This window comes from Malaclemys terrapin, chromosome 25 (assembly GCF_027887155.1).
Source record: "Malaclemys terrapin pileata isolate rMalTer1 chromosome 25, rMalTer1.hap1, whole genome shotgun sequence".
Lineage (NCBI taxonomy): Eukaryota > Metazoa > Chordata > Testudines > Emydidae > Malaclemys > Malaclemys terrapin.
This window is the reverse complement of record NC_071529.1, coordinates 5275646-5291077: the sequence shown is the minus strand read 5'-3', so window position 1 is coordinate 5291077 and position 15432 is coordinate 5275646.

Below are 15432 nucleotides of genomic sequence, written 5' to 3'. Positions count from 1 at the left end.
TTTCTGGAGGGAGGTGAGAGGAACACCAAAGTGCACTGTGGGGATCAAAGCCAGGTTGGGGACTTGGGCTTGGGAGCGAAAACTGAGCGTAACCGAGGTACGTTTTTGACTTCCTGGAGCCAAGGCCACATGCAGGGAACTGCCTCACTGCCACTGAGCCTCTCCCGTTGCATTCTGGGGAAGCACCACGCATCAAGGACGAGGCTCTCCCATTGATATGTGCCCATGACTCCTAGTAGGACCACGTGACTGGGTTTATCGGGCCCTTCTCTCCCCACTTCTGGAGGCGCTGGTGCCTTCACACGCCCTGCCTAGGAAAAACCCTTCAGGCTGGGATACCAACCAGGCATAGCTCTCCGGGGACCTGGAAGAGGCAAGAAGAGACCACAACCATTCAGGAGCCAGCGGGCAAGTTAAGCGGGTTTGCCTGCTCCAACAAGGGAGTGCTGGGGCAGGAGCGGAGCTCCTCAGCCCAAGGCCAGAGCCTGGGTCAAGGCTCACGTATGGGGGCTGGGACCAAGCGATTACTCGGTTTGGTGTTGATTTGCACACTTAAAGGCACAAGTGGCCAAATGTTGAGCTCAACCGTTCATGGACTGACATGGAGCTTTCCGCACAAGTCACCTTGTTCCAGGACGGAAGCAAAGGAGAAATTCCCAAGAGCACTCAGCAACTCCCTTTGTTCTCAATCGAGCTGCTGGGTGTGGAGCAGTTTTGGAAATGTGGCCAGCAGAGATTAGACCTTGCAGGGCTCATTCCCTAGAAAAGAGCCCACTCCCTGCATCTCTCCTCCAGTGACAGATCCCCACTGGTCCACAGGCATCAGGGGGGAGGGAGAGAGACAAGGAAAAAGACTCATGAGTGGTTTGGGTCTGTTTCTATTGGACCTTCTCTGCAATTCTGGCACCTGCTTCCCCATCCATCCTTGCCTATGCTCTGCCTTCTCCTCCCGCCAGTGCAGAAGCTCCTCTACTTTCCCGTCTCGCCTGGGTTCTGATCCACCGCTCAGCAATACAGGAATTCCCCTGCTTTCCCGTTTCCTCCCATCCTCTGCTCCTCCTCTCACATCTACTCTGCAGCACTGCGCCTCTCCTGCGTTCCTCTTCCCTCAGCCCCGTGCCTTACTACTCAGCTCATCTTTGCGGTGCAGAATTACAAGACCGTTGCCGCAATGACGCATCCAGTCCTGGTGTCCAGGCTTCCGAAAGGACGTGGACAGATGGAAAAAGGTTCAGAACACAGCCACAAGCCCGCTTCGAGGTCCGGGGAAACCCACCTTACAGCGAGAGACTAAAGAAGCGCTCGTTAGCTTATGCAAGAACAGATGAAGAGGTGCCTTGATCATGATTTATAAGTGAGAAGATCGGAGAGGAGAGGATTCTGTAATCGAGCTGACAAATGCAGAACAAGAACCAACGGCTGAAAGCTGACGCGGGACAAATTGAGACTAGAGAAAAGGTGCAAATGTCTAACAAGGCGGTTAATTAACTCTTGGAACAACTTACCGAGGGAGGGGGTTGGTTCCCCATCACTTGATGCCTTTAAATAAATGTGGACGTCTCTTTCTGGAATACACACTGTAGCTCAGACAGAAGTGGTGGCCTTGTTCCAGGAATTACTGCATGAATTTTTCTGGCCTGTGCGATGCAGGCGGTCAGGCTATATCAGAGGCCCCCAAACTGTGGTACGCACCCCCTTAGGGGGACGTGGAGGAACGTCCCGGGGGCATGGATGGACCCAGCCCAGCCCCCATGGGGGCGAGGAGGGAGCGCCATCCAGTCCGGCCCCAGCCCCACCCCCGGCCTTGGCCCTGTTAGTGAGGATAATGCGTTACTCAGGCCTGTACATTTGCCTGAGATGGAATTTTGGGTCTTGTTTGCCCGTTTGATTTTTGATATTTTTATATTCTTACAAATATGCGTGAACAAAGAACAAAGACTCTGGGTGTTACATCTGCCCACAAGCCATTGGGTGAAGAGAGAGAAGAGACAGAGCTAAAGTGTTGCCGGGCAGTGTGGGAGTGTCATATACGAGCGTACACGTGATGGACAGTCCTGCCTCAACTCCCCTCCCAAGATAAGGTAAAGCAACCAGTTGGGGGGCGGGGAGGGGCAGGAGGATAGGAGGGAAAGGTATAAGAAACACTAAAAGGCCAGAGAAATGCCTGTTCCTGGCCGAAGCACAACCTCACTCCTCACCCCTCCCCGAGATACAAAAGAGGTGGCACTGAGTCCCCCAGACTCAAGACCTTCCGAAACGGAACATGACCGCCAATTGTAAGGGGTGGAACCAGGGGCGTGCACTGCAGGGATAATTATGCCTGTTAAGGAAGAGGAAAGGGGGAAGACTGGGAAAAGGTTCTGTGGCATCAGAACTATGGATATGTTTGTGTAATGGGTTGTCGGTGGGTAGGATCGCACCGGGGACCCCTGGAGTTTAGTGCATGAGCTAAAAGCCAGCTGGCTGTTAGCTAAGGCTGTAGAACAGACTCATTAATCTCTAAGTGGTCTCGGGGCCACTAGATGGGACAGACACCGCACCCAGGAGGTGTGTGGGTTACACTTGCTTGAAACTAACCCCAGGAAACATCACATTGCCTGCACTTTGGATTTCCGGTCTTCCGCTTTCTGTCTGCATGACAAGAATCAGGGGAGGGGTGAAGGGAAAGCCCCCAACAGACCCCTAGGCCTCCGCTCCCAGCCCTGCCCCCAGCCTCTGTTCCTGGTCATGGCCCCAGTCACATCTCCAGCCCCAACCAAGGCCCTGCTCCTGGCCCCAGCTCCCAACTGCAGCTCCCAGGGCCGGGGGCGGGGGGGCACAACTTAAAAAGTTTGGGGACTACTGGGCTAGATGATCACTGTGGTCCTTTCTGGTCTTAAATTCTATGACTATGAAGTAGCTCCCAGACACTGAATCTGAGAAGGGAGAAATGCTTCCACGCGTTTCTGATTCACCCTCCCGTCTCCGGAGCTCGATACATGGCATTCAGCCTGGGGTCGGTCCATTCAGGCCCCTGTTGTGCTGGATGTGTGCGTTCCTTTGGACACTGCCTGCCAAAGCATGCAAACCTCCATTGCAGAGACCTGGAGGGTGACCTGGAGTTCAAACGGGAGCTAGATAGATTCATGGTCCATCAATGGCTATTAGCCAGATGGGCAGGGATCGTGTCCCTAGCCTCTGTTTGCCCAAAGCTTGGAATGGGCGACAGGGGACGGCTCACTTGATGATTCCCTGTTCTGTTCATTCCCTCTGGGGCACCTGGCACTGGCCACTGTCAGTAGACAGGATTCTGAGCTTGATGGACCTTTGGTCTGACCCAATATGGCCGTTCTCATGTTTTTATGACCCACCCTGCTCGCAGCTTGAGCCAAGGCAGAGCTCCTGCAAACGTGGCTCTCTAGCAGAGTTAGACAACGGCCGAGCCAGCCAAGCTGCCGGGACAGCGGAACAGCAGGACTGTGTTCAAATGGCACTGAATCCGGAGTGGAATCCTGTACAATGAGTCCTCTCCTCCGCCTCCCAGCTGAGGTCGATTTCCAAACCCAGAGGCCAAGAGAGGTGTTTCTAGGGATGTCTGCAATCAGACTTCCGGGCCTGGCCTGGGACAGCTGACTTGGACTGCGGGGCTATCCAATTGGAGAGGGTCCCCCAGCCCTGGCTTCAGCCCAAGCCACAATGTCTGCCCTAGACATACCCTGGGAGGCCTCAGGACAGAACATACGGTCGGATCTTTCCACTGTTCGAGCAGTCAGAAGGCAGTAGGAAGCCACAGAGAGGTCTGGATAAGGAGGAGTTCTGAAGAGACTGCAGTTTTAATAGCCACATCATTTAGACAATGGATTTTTCACGCCCCTGAGAGATGTAGCCATGCTGATGTAAGTGTTCGGCATAGTCCAGCCCTGAGTGTACATCAGAGTCTTGTTGGGGAATTTTCCATTGTTCTAATGCCAGCCCCCGGCAGAGGGAAGGTGGAGAGAACACGTTTTCCCCTGGGCAGCAGTTACTCAGGTGCTGGGAGGCCTCAGCGATCAGCGATTGACCCAGGCCTGGCAGTGATGGGCTTGCAGGCTTGTGGGGTTGCCCAGACCTGGAGGCGTTCCCCGGTGCCGCAATTTCATAACAACAACGCCCCGATAACGTCATGACAGCGAGCACAATTCACGAGCTGCACCCACCCATCCCCAAATCATCGCACAGGCCTCTGCAGCTGGTGGGCTCGGCATAATTGTGCGCTGCAGGTCAGAAACCTGTCGCTCAGAGGGGATCTGTCCCCTGCCCCATCACCAGCGGATTTCCGCAGCATGTCAGGGCAGCCCAACGCTCTCATTCAGACCTGCCTTTCAGAACAGACATTTTAAGATTCTCAAGTAGATTTCGGCCTCTTGATCCACTTGGGGTCCTTCAGTGGTGCTCTGCCGATTCACCCCCACTGGGGATCTGGTCCTACCTGACGTTCTTCAGCGTGCAGCGTCAGTCTGTTGCCGAGACAGTGCCCCACTTCATGGGAAGCTCTGGGGTGCTAACCTCACTGCGGCTAAGAGGAAAGACTCGATGCTTTGACCCAACTGTTGAGGTCACAAATTGAGCAATAAAGATAGCACTCAGGATATGCCTACTCTGCAGTCAGACACCCCTGGCTGGCCCGTGCCAGCTCCCTTGGGCTCAGGGGCTTGGGCTAAGGGGGGGTTTAACTGCGGTGCAGACGTTCGGGCTTGGCTGCAGCCTGAGCTCTGGGATCCTCCCACCTGGCAAGTTTTTAATCGCAGTGTAGACAGCCTCTCAGTCAAGCAGCCGCCAACTGCTCCATCCAAAATGAAACAATCGAGCTGTCAAAGTGAATGACAATGGAGCCTTCTCCTTCAGCGCCACCATAAACACCCCCCTGTGCAGCGCTCCCGAACCAAGGCTGTACAAATATCGCCGGCTTGCGGCTGCAGAATTAGAGTCGGTTGCCTGGGCATGTGTTTCTTCTTTAAGGGATGGAGCGATTCAGCACCCGGCCATTCCCCCTTCAGACGATGTGCGGGGGCTGACTGAGAAATCAGCCTTTGCTCCAGGGCTATTCGAGATGTAATATCATTGCTTGCTAAATTAGGCCAGTTGCCAATTCGACCCCCTGCTCTTTAAACAGGGAGCTGCTTGCACAAATTTAATTTGAGTGATAGCGATTTCAGAGGGGGTTGGGCTTAGCTGAGTTTTGCTCATAACGGCAGCCTTCCGCTCGCATTTGCAAATTCATTTTTTTCCAATTTGCAGGGCTACGTTTCACAGGCCATCAGCCGGCACCCTGGGGAACAGCCTGCGCCCGACTAGATCCACATGGCTCCGGGGGTTTGCAATGTCTTCTCGAGGGAGCGCAGGGCTCCTGCAATTCAGACGTGGAAAACGGAGGGCTCCCCGCGCCTGAAATGGCAGGTGGGCTTTGGAAGCAGAGCGTCCCCATGGAAAACTGCGCCCCTCGAAAGATCTCACGGCTGCTCCGGCTCCCGAAATTCAGCGTCTGTGGCGACGTCCCACCGTGGGTCGAGTTAGGGCGCGTGCAGGAGGTTCAAAGGAATGAATGGTGCAAACGCCAGCGGCACGAAGGCCGTCACAGTTACTGCAAAGTTCAACCTGGCAGCTCCCAGCCCAGCCCCGAGGGTTTTCCTGCCTTGTGGGGAACCCTCCACACCTTCTGCCACAGGGTGCGTCTCCACCCAGCCTTCCCTCTGCAGCCAACTCCCAGCCTGCCGCCCCTGCTCCCACGCAGCCTCTGGCTCCGGTCCCGGGTGAGCCCAGGTCTATCTCCCCTCCCTGGTGCGTCTGCCCGCGGAGCCCTCTGCTGGCTGCTGTAGCACCAGGGGTGGGCAGAACGCAGCGATGAGCCAGTGGGCTCATTACGCCATTTTACAACAGGGCGAACAGAGGTTATGTGACTTCCCACCACGAGTTAGTGATAGAGCCATGACTAGAACCCAGGAGTCCTAACTACCCATCCTCCGCTCTAACCACTACACCCCACTCCCTCTCAGCACACTTCCCTTTGTCTAGGCCCCAGATCTACACTACTCGGCAGGGTCCCTTCGACCCGTGTGTCTCACTGTTTATCGGCGGCGTTTGCAAAGCACCCGTCCCCAGGCCACGACAGTTCCAGTAGCCTGCTGCATGCACACAAGGAGCCGTAACAGCCTTTCCCTTGAGCGTAGAGTCACTGTGGCATGCAGTGCCCCTCTGTCTAGCCTCCTTTGCCCCCACAAAAGGTGCAGATTGACATGTCGAGAAGGGGGGGCGCTCATAGGAAAACCCTGGCCACCCACCCACTAGCATTTCTGGGCGCTGGGAAGGGGAAAGTCCATCCACTGAGAACCCGCTGCCCCCCGCAATGTCTGTGGGGTTTAAGGTTGATAACAAGGCTCCCAGCAGCAATTCCTCCCACTGCGTATTTCTCCCAGCGCTGGAGCAGCGCGCTAGCCTGCAGCTGGCCGACGGCAAAGCTCCCCGAGAGGCCGGCGCCAGGACTCAGCGCCGGTGATGTGTCTCCATTAGAGCACTCGGCAAAGGGGGCTGGATTTGAAATGCAGCTCGCCTCGCCCACCGCAGTGCCATCGACTGGCCCCCATCACCACAGTCCCTGGGCAGCTCACAAACTTGAACGTCTTTAACCCCTGCGAGGCAGGGCAGTGCTATTCCCCCCTAATTCACAGGCAGGAAACTGAGGCACAAAGTGACTTCCCTACGGTCAAATAGGACATTTGCAGCAGAGCACGCAATTGAACGTGGGTCTCTAGAGTCCTAGCCTTAGCCAGCCGGCCACCCACCCCCTGCTAACACACGCTTCTAGGGCAGGCTCAGGAAAGAGTTCACGGGGTCCCTCCTGCAGAGGGAAGCAAAGGAAGGACTCCACATTTGCTCTGGTTTAAAGGGTTATTCACACTGAAGAGGCTTTAAATCTAATATCTGTGCAAGATTTAAAGTGACCGACCGTGTTAAACCAGGGCATGGGGGAGGAGACCAGAAGAGGAGGGTGCGGTGAGAATCTAGAGCAACTGGGTTGTTTCACTACAATTCACCCTGGACTAAGATATGGGAGAGCAGCTGGCTCTATAGAAATCCCGCTCGGGAAAGAGGCGGTGCCATTAGCCGCAAATTGCTCTGCGCTGGTGCAGTGTTATATTGTCGCTTGACAGGGTAATTGGCAGCTCGCTTTTATTACACGGTATAAGGATCATTCTGTGCTTTAGACCCTCGCTGACTAATTCGTGTGTGGGGCTGAAAATCAAGCCTGTTCCTCTTAACTATGCATGAGACAAAGGCCAGGCACTTTCCAGAGTGGAGCTGTCAACTGCGGAGCTCTGAGGGGTCAAGTGAACTCCCTGGGTATTTGCAATCCAGTTTTACGGCCGCGCAAAGTGGCTAAAGCTTTGCTGTTCCAGAAAGACGATATTTCAGCTAGTGCCTGGGATTGCAGGAAGCGGATCCTGGAAAAGGTGAGCTGCTTGTGTACAGCCTTTCCCTCCAGGCGGCAGAAAGCTCTCTGGAGCTAGAAAGGAGAGAGCTGCGTTTGTGCAGTGCCACAAGCTATTTCTTATGTTCCCGTGCCCTGCACCTTTCGATGTCTAAGGGTGAGTGTGCTCTGCAGTCCGAGGTGTGATTGCAGCATGTGCAGACATAGCCCAGCTCTCTTTGCTCTAGCTAGTTCAAAGCCAGCTAAAGGAACAATAGCAGTGAAGCTAGGGCAGCATGGGCGGCTGCCCGACTGGCCTTGCCCACCTGGGAGCTTGGGTACGTGCTTGGGTGACTGCTGCCTGGACCCATGCAGCTAGAACAAAGCTAGCGCGGGTCTGCCGACGTGTGCTGAAGTCACACCTCTCGCCTGCAGCGTGGACAGACCTCGTGTCAAGGGGCGGCTGCCATTTTGTTGTCAGAGTCACTGCAGCGCGCTACCCAGGAGACACACGCACCGCTGTGCGCTCTCACAGAGACTTGACGTTTGTTCTTTCTTCTCATTTTCTTTAGCGTAAAGTGAAGTCACTTTAGACTGAATTTTGCTCTGTGGGGATCCCATTCTGTGTGGGCAGTCCAAGAGGCACAGCACGGAAAGCACGGTCCAGGGGTAGTCACACTGTCTTTCCACTCTCCAGATAGTGGGTGTTTCGGGGAGGCACATAGGCAAGTTAGAGCAGTCCCTAGCTGTCCTAACTGACAGCAGCCCTTGCCAGGCATCTATGCAGCGCAGTATCACCCTAACGCCATGCACTATGGGCCCGCCCCCACATGCCCTCAATCCACTCTCAGTGCCATTCCTTATTCCAGGGCCTGGGGTACCACGGCACAGGGCTGCCTGGCCTTATTCTGGGCCTTCACTGGGTGAATCCTTTCCTGGCTAGTTCCAGTGCCTCAGGGTCCCCTGCACGCAGCAGGAACAGGGGACAGAATCCATCCAAAGCATGGAGACACAGTAGCGATGAATCCCCGATTTGCACGGTCCCGTTTTCCGCTGGAGCCTTGAAGAGAGTTTGAGTTCAGAACTGCGCAACTATTTCCTGGGGAATGGGGGTTGAGCTCTTATAAATCCAGATAAAACTGGGTCTTTTAGAGGCCGATCTGGCAGCTGACTGGCCCCCTCTTCGAGAGAAACTCGCCATGCGCTATTGGAACCTGCTCTTGTATATACCAGCAGACTGCTCCGCGGCACTCCCTGTCGGAGAGCCTCTCCCGCACTGAAAGCTTGTCTACACTAGAACATTATTGCAAACGAAGGGAGGGGTGAATTTAAAGCCCAATCGTTGTAACAACTCCATGTGTGGATGCTTGTAGTGAGGTCAAAGAGTCACTGGCGCACGGCACCCCCTGCTGGTCATCTGGGAATTAGCTCTTTTCCAGCCCTGGAGCGCCCTCTGCTGGCCGGTGTCTCACCTGCCTCAGGCCCTGTGTCCCTCTCGGACCCCGATACCCTTTACTTTGGGGTTCTGCCCCAGCAGTACCCCCACAATCTGGGGGGAACCCCAAACCCTCTAAACCCACCTTGCCTCAGTGGTTACTGCCAGTTGTCATCTAGCCCCCGCTCCCCGGGGCAGACTGCAGTCTGTCATGGCCACTTATCACTGGCAAGGGGGTTGGACCACCTGCCTCTGCCTATTCCCAGACTTCATCTCTGTAGCCCCAGTACCTTTGTAGGCCTTCACCGAGGGCTGCAGCCTGGGGATTTACCAGGCTGGAGCTCCCCAGCTCCTCTTGCCCTTCCCCAACGATGCTCTGCTCCAGGTACCTTCCTCTCAGGCAGCCAGGCCCTTCCCACTCCAGGGCTAGGGTGAGACTCCTCTGTCTCCTGGCCCCACAACCCTTTTATCCAGGGGCCAACTACCTCGCCAGCCTCCCTCAGCTGCTCTTAATCCCTTTTAAGCAGCCGCCCCACTCCAATGCTCTTATTCCAGAACACGAGTGGCGCCTCTCTCACACTCTCCCTAGACTTTCAAAGTGGATTAAGCTAGACAGGAACAAGACACGTGTGTTCTGGAATAAGAGTGTCCACACACGGAGTTAATCAGTATCATTAGCTTCATTCCACGGATCCTTGCCCAAGATCAGCCCCCGCCCCCCAGTTAGTGACAGGGCCGTGCATAGGACACAGGTTTTCTGACTCCCTGCTGGCTGCCTTACCCACAAAGGTATCTTTCCTCTCAGCTCTGCTGGGGACACAAGACATGTGCATTTCATAACTCCTGTTAATCATGAACTCTAAAGTCCATTTCCACAACCCGTTTACTCATCAGCTCCCCCTTCCAAAGGCTGCCAGCAAGGAAGCCTATTGGAAGCAATTATACTGATGTTTTTAGCAGCCAATTTTCCCTGGTAGATATTAAGTCAGGCCGAAAGCAACGAGCCCTGAATCCAACTTTATTGGAACGGCTTGTTACAACAATTCTCCCCCAACTGGGTGGCTTGTGACGGTTTTATTCCTTTCTCACGTCGACAACGGTTGTCGGCAATCTGGCAGCTTGGAGCACCCCTGAACAATTGCCGTCATTGTTATTTCCCCGGCTGAATCTAAATGTATGAATATTAATGCAATTCGTGTTCGCCGTGAGGTTGACAATATCAGGAAAGCTTTTCTCCCCCGCCTCCCCGTCCGCATTGTCCTGCCTCTGCATTGTTATCCCAGATTTAGAACAGTTCTTAGCCTCCTAAAGAAAGGGATCTGCTGTGAGCTGGAGTCCTTCTAGCTGCCAACAAATTAAAGTGAGGGGGGAATTCAGCATGTGCAGTAACACAGCCAGAACAGTAGCAGAGAGAAAGAGAAAAACATTCTTCCCAGACCTATGCTGAGGAACGGTGCCAGCAGCACTGGGTGCAGGCTGCATTATTGAATTTCTACATAAACCACCTATTTTTTCCCATACAAGAGATTCATGTAACACCAAACACAGCCCCCCTGGGGCAGTGTCCTCCCAGGAACCATGGGCACCGAGGAAGGAGCATTTCGAAGGATCACTAGGATATGACAAAGCCCTGGCTGGGATGATTTAGTTGGGGTTGGTCCTGCTTTGAGCAGGGGGTTGGACTAGATGACCTCCTGAGGTCTCTTCCAACCCTAATCTTCTATGATTCTATGCCAATATGATTGCTTATGGTGGAACTTCATGCCATGGGGCGTGACTATCCCTGCCAAGATTTCAGAGATCACTGTAGAGCATTGTTTCCTGCAGCAGGGCTGGCCCGTAGGACCCCTTCTCCCAGCATTAGGCATGTGCTCTTGCTTCAGAAAGCATCAGGCCACAGAGCAGGGGGCTGGCTGGTGCATGGGCTGGCCCTGGAGACAGACTGGGTCTGATTCGTGCAGCCACCCTGCTAGGGAGAGTGGGGTTTGCAGCCACCCTCCCAGCTGTTTGTGTTTAGAGAGCCTTTTAGGAAAAGAGAGTTTGGGGGCATCAGGAAGCAGCCAGCAGGACCCGACCGAGAGCCAAACAGCTGGCAAACGCCTCTCCGTCAAGGGAGCCAGTATCAATGCAGCCAGCAGTTCTGATTGCTCCTGCCAGTGCCACCTTGGCGCTCTCTGAATGGAATCAGAGGCCCCTCGCATTTACACAAGCACCAACCCCTGCCAGGAGCTGGCTAATCCAATCAACTGCACCCCAGGGGTTCTAGGGAAACAGAAGCCCAGAGCTCCAAACCCCACAGCTTCTATCACCTCCCCTGCCGAATGCAGTCCCACAAGGGACTGCGAGCTAAGCCACCACACAGGACTCGTTTCAGTTGAAGGAAAGAACAAAGCTACTCCCAGTCTATCCATCTTATGTGCTTATATGGCTTCCGTTCCCGCCAGTATCTGAACACCTCACCTACGAGGTGGGGCAGGCCTGTTATCCCCATTGTACAGGGGGAAACTGAGGCACGGAGCGATGACGTGACTTGCGCAAGTTCGCATAGGAAGCCTGTAACAGAGCAGGGACTTGAGGTCTCCTGAGTGTCAGGGCAGTGCTCTAACCACTGGACCATCCTTCCTTTCTGAATGAGGTCCCCTCCCTCTCTCCCCACTAGGGGTCTGTCTGCACCTCCACATGGTCAAAGGCTTCTGGCTGAGAGGTCAAACAAAATCAGTAGAGCGGGTCAGCATTTTTCAACCAAAAACTCCCCACCACCACCAAGAAAATGGGGTTTAATCAAAAAACACTATTTTCCCCTAGGAAGATGTCATTTTCAGTGACATTTTTCAATGGGAAGTGCAAATAGAAAAGTATGAATTACAAATTTCCATTCAAAATGGAATGACATTTGTTTGAGTTTCTCAAAAAAAGAAATAAAACTAAGAACGGTTTGGCATTTCAGAATTGGGGATTTTTGTTTCTCCCCCTGTCAAGGCTGAATCCCCACTTTGGCACTCCGAGTGCCGAAGTGGGGCCCACAAGGATTCTAAAATTAATACTGGCCACTCCAGGCTTGTATCAAACTCCCAAGGTTACAGCTTCTCTCTGACCTTGGCTTGGTAAACGCTGCCACCACCCAAATGCAAAACCCCCTTGGACCCAGGAAGGAGCATTTGGGAATTCCTCCCTGTGGGGTACCCTCAAGCCCTTTCACCCCCCCCTCCCCCTTCAGGGAGGAGCTGAGAAAGAAAACAAAAGAAATTAGCTGTTGCCACCAGCTAATCAAACAACATGCACAAACCTCTTAGGACACCAAAAATCCAATCCTGTTCTTAAAAACGGTAAATTGTATTAAAAACAAAAAGGAAAAAATTACAGCTAGAACTTTGGCTTTTGCTAGATTTTAAAAGAGCAATTTCAAAAATCAAGCACCCAAAAGAGCTTTCTTGGGGGTTCAGCTTAAAGGTTATAAACAAACAAAAGCATGTGGGGTTAGCACAGAGGAGTCCACAAGCCAATAAGAAATAAAACAAATAACCCTGATCGTTTCTTTTTAGACATTCCCTAATGTTACTTATATAGCTGAGGCTTCTGATAAGTAGATTCAAGGTATGAATTGATCATCTATAATCACACCTGGCTTAAGCTGCTTATAGCATTGCTGCTCCGGCCCTGCAGCCCAGAACAACAGACAAAGGGAAAGTTTCTTTCCCAATTTTAAAAAGTTCTACCTTCCCATTGGCTCTTTTGGTCAGGTGCCCACTCCTTGTCTTTTACCTGTGGGCTTGTTAACCCTTTACAGGTCAAGCAAGCAGAGAACAGACCAAGAGGGATTTTACAGCTAAATGGCTGGCTGGGTGGCTATCAAAGGGAGCTACTCCCCTCCCCCCCACCCGTTCATGTATCGCATCCTCTTTCTCCCCTTTTTTCTACAGAATTTTTATTATTATTAATAATAACAATAGTAATAGGTGCTTATCTAGTATTTTTCATCTGTAGATCTCAAAGCACTGTACAAAGCGGTTCAGGATCACCATCATCTTCATTTTACAATTAGGGAAACTGAGGCACGGCACAGGGGAGTGATTTGTCCAAGGTCACCCAGCAGGGCAGTGGACCAGAAATTCCAAAATTTCTACTTTTTGTTCTGATTTGGAATGAAAACATGTTTCCAAAAGGTCAGAATTTCCCACCCGACAGAAACTCCATTTTCCGGCCAGCTCTAAACACGCTTTTCCATTTGGGATCCCAGCCAGGATGACAGAACAAAACTCCGCTGGCAAAGAATCATGCTGGGTCTGCATGGAAACCCCCAGGCTGCTAGTGCCAACAGCCGGCTGAGCACACAGCTCAGAAGTTCAATCCAACGCGAGCTAGAAGAGACATCGGGAAATGTGCTTCCCCCACCGCAAGTGGCTGCAACAATAGGATCAAAGGGGCAGCTGGGTTTTATCGGCCCCCTCACCCTTGCTTCTATGTCGAGGTCAAGCTGATAGCAGTCAGGCAGGCCGGGTGATGGTACAGCACAGCAGCAGATGAATAGTGCGAGAGCTGTAGCAATAAGATCATCTTTGCACGCAAGCGATGTCACAGCTAGCAATATTCTCTGTAGGGGGCGCTCTCCCATGTTGCTTTTTGTGAACTCAGACTCCTCTGTCACAGGGTCTGAACGTCTATGATGAAGAGTCATAGCTGACAATAAAGAGAACGTGTCTGGGGCTTGTTAGTCTATGTACGCTCAGCACCATGGTCTCAGCCCCTCACAATGGCTTTCATCCATTAGCAATGGGGATAATTCTTCCCATGTCCAGGGGCTTTGTGATTTTATCCTCCCTGAACAGCTGGGAGGTACGAACGGTTTAGTCTCACTTTACAGAGTACAGCACCTAGCACTTGCCCAAAATCATGAAGGAAGATTGTGGCGGGGACAGCACTGAATTTAGGGCTCTCAAGGCCACGCCCAGTGCCCCAGCAGCTGGACCGTTCCTCCAGCGACAGCAAGTTGGACATTTTCGGACAGAACATTGTTCCATCAGAGGGTGACGATTTGTCGAAACTGGCTAATGAAAATGTCTCGATTCAGACAAAATTTTGTTTTGGGAAGAACGAAAACAAAAAAGCATTGAAATGGTCGACGTGTTTTGTTTTGACCTTTTCGGAGTAGAATGCTTGTGATCTTATGTTTCAAAACCACTTTTTGTTTCAAAATTCCCTGAGCTTTTCCTGATTGCCCTATTATGCTGAAGGTAAAAAACATGCAAGAGGAAAAAAATCCCTCTTTGGGCCAAATCCTTGTGGGCTTTTATTCTCCAACATAAAAATGCCTCCAAAGAAAACACAAACCAGCCTGACTCGATGTTTCTCATTGCAAGGTCTTTTGAAGACACCATCAAACAGCTGCAGATTCGGCAGTGTGGCATTCTAAGGAGAAGCAGACGCTTGGTGCCTGCATCAGAGATCTCGGCTCCTTCAAGCAATGACTGCCGGGCAACATGCTTCCTCCTGACGATCCCGACCGTGACACCCCTGGGAAAGGGGAAATCCGGCAACAGCCACCTTACGCCGCAGAGCAGGGAGCAGATTTTTAGGGTAGGCTCTGAGACAGCAGGGTACTCGGCTCTTTGATTTTCTTTAGGCCCCCTCTGGTAAATGAATCCATTCCACGCAGGCCTGCACTGGAATGTCAGCTGGGTCCTAGCGATGGGTTGTGATGGGGCAGCTGTCCCTGACTGGCAGAAAAGGGGTTAAAAGCAGCCCTAGGGAGACTGCGCTGGAGGCAGCCAATTAGAAAGGGGCTGAGAGGAGCAGCCAATCATGGCCCGGCAGGCTCATAAAAGGAGGGCTGCAGGGCAGAGCAGAGATCAGGAGCTGACTGGAGCTTGAGGAGAGAAGACAAGGCTCCTAGCAGGAGGAAGGAGTGCCAGCACCTGGGACAGAGCAGTGCTGCAAGCAGGGACCAGAGGAGCTAGAGAGAACTCCTGGCGGGCTGCTAGGGCCTGCAGGCTGAGGCCCTGAGGTAAGGGCAGAAAAGGGTGCTGGAGCCACATGGGAAGTGGCCTGGGACAAAGGACTGTAACTGCCACTGAGGTAGTGGCTGGGCAGAGATTGTGTTCTCCCCTTTGGGGGAACCTGCAGAGTGTGGCACAGCCGGAGGGCAGTGTCACTGAAGAGGACACCGTGGTCCTGGGAGTGACATGGGTTCTTGGAGCAGAAGTGACGGTGGCTAGACGCCACCAGAAGAGGGCGCACCAGCTAGCAGAGCTGATCTCCGGGACATCCAGCAGGGGGTGCTGCAGTAGTGAGTTGCACCCCCTCACATGGGGACATGAGCAGGAGCAACCCAGTTTGATGCTGCAGGGAAAACATTTGATTAGGACACAGTCCTGCCAAAGGCAATGCTCCCTGTGTCCCCTGCACTTCCAGCTAGCTCCCTCCCTGCATTGTAAATCCTCGCTCTGTGACGGCCACGTCCCCTGCCCGGGAGCTGGGTGAGGATTAGAACCTAGGTGGGGAAAAAGCCAGAGCAGCAGACAGGCTCTTAGAAGCAAAGATCCTCCGTAAAAACAAACCAGGGCGAGAGGAAAATGGC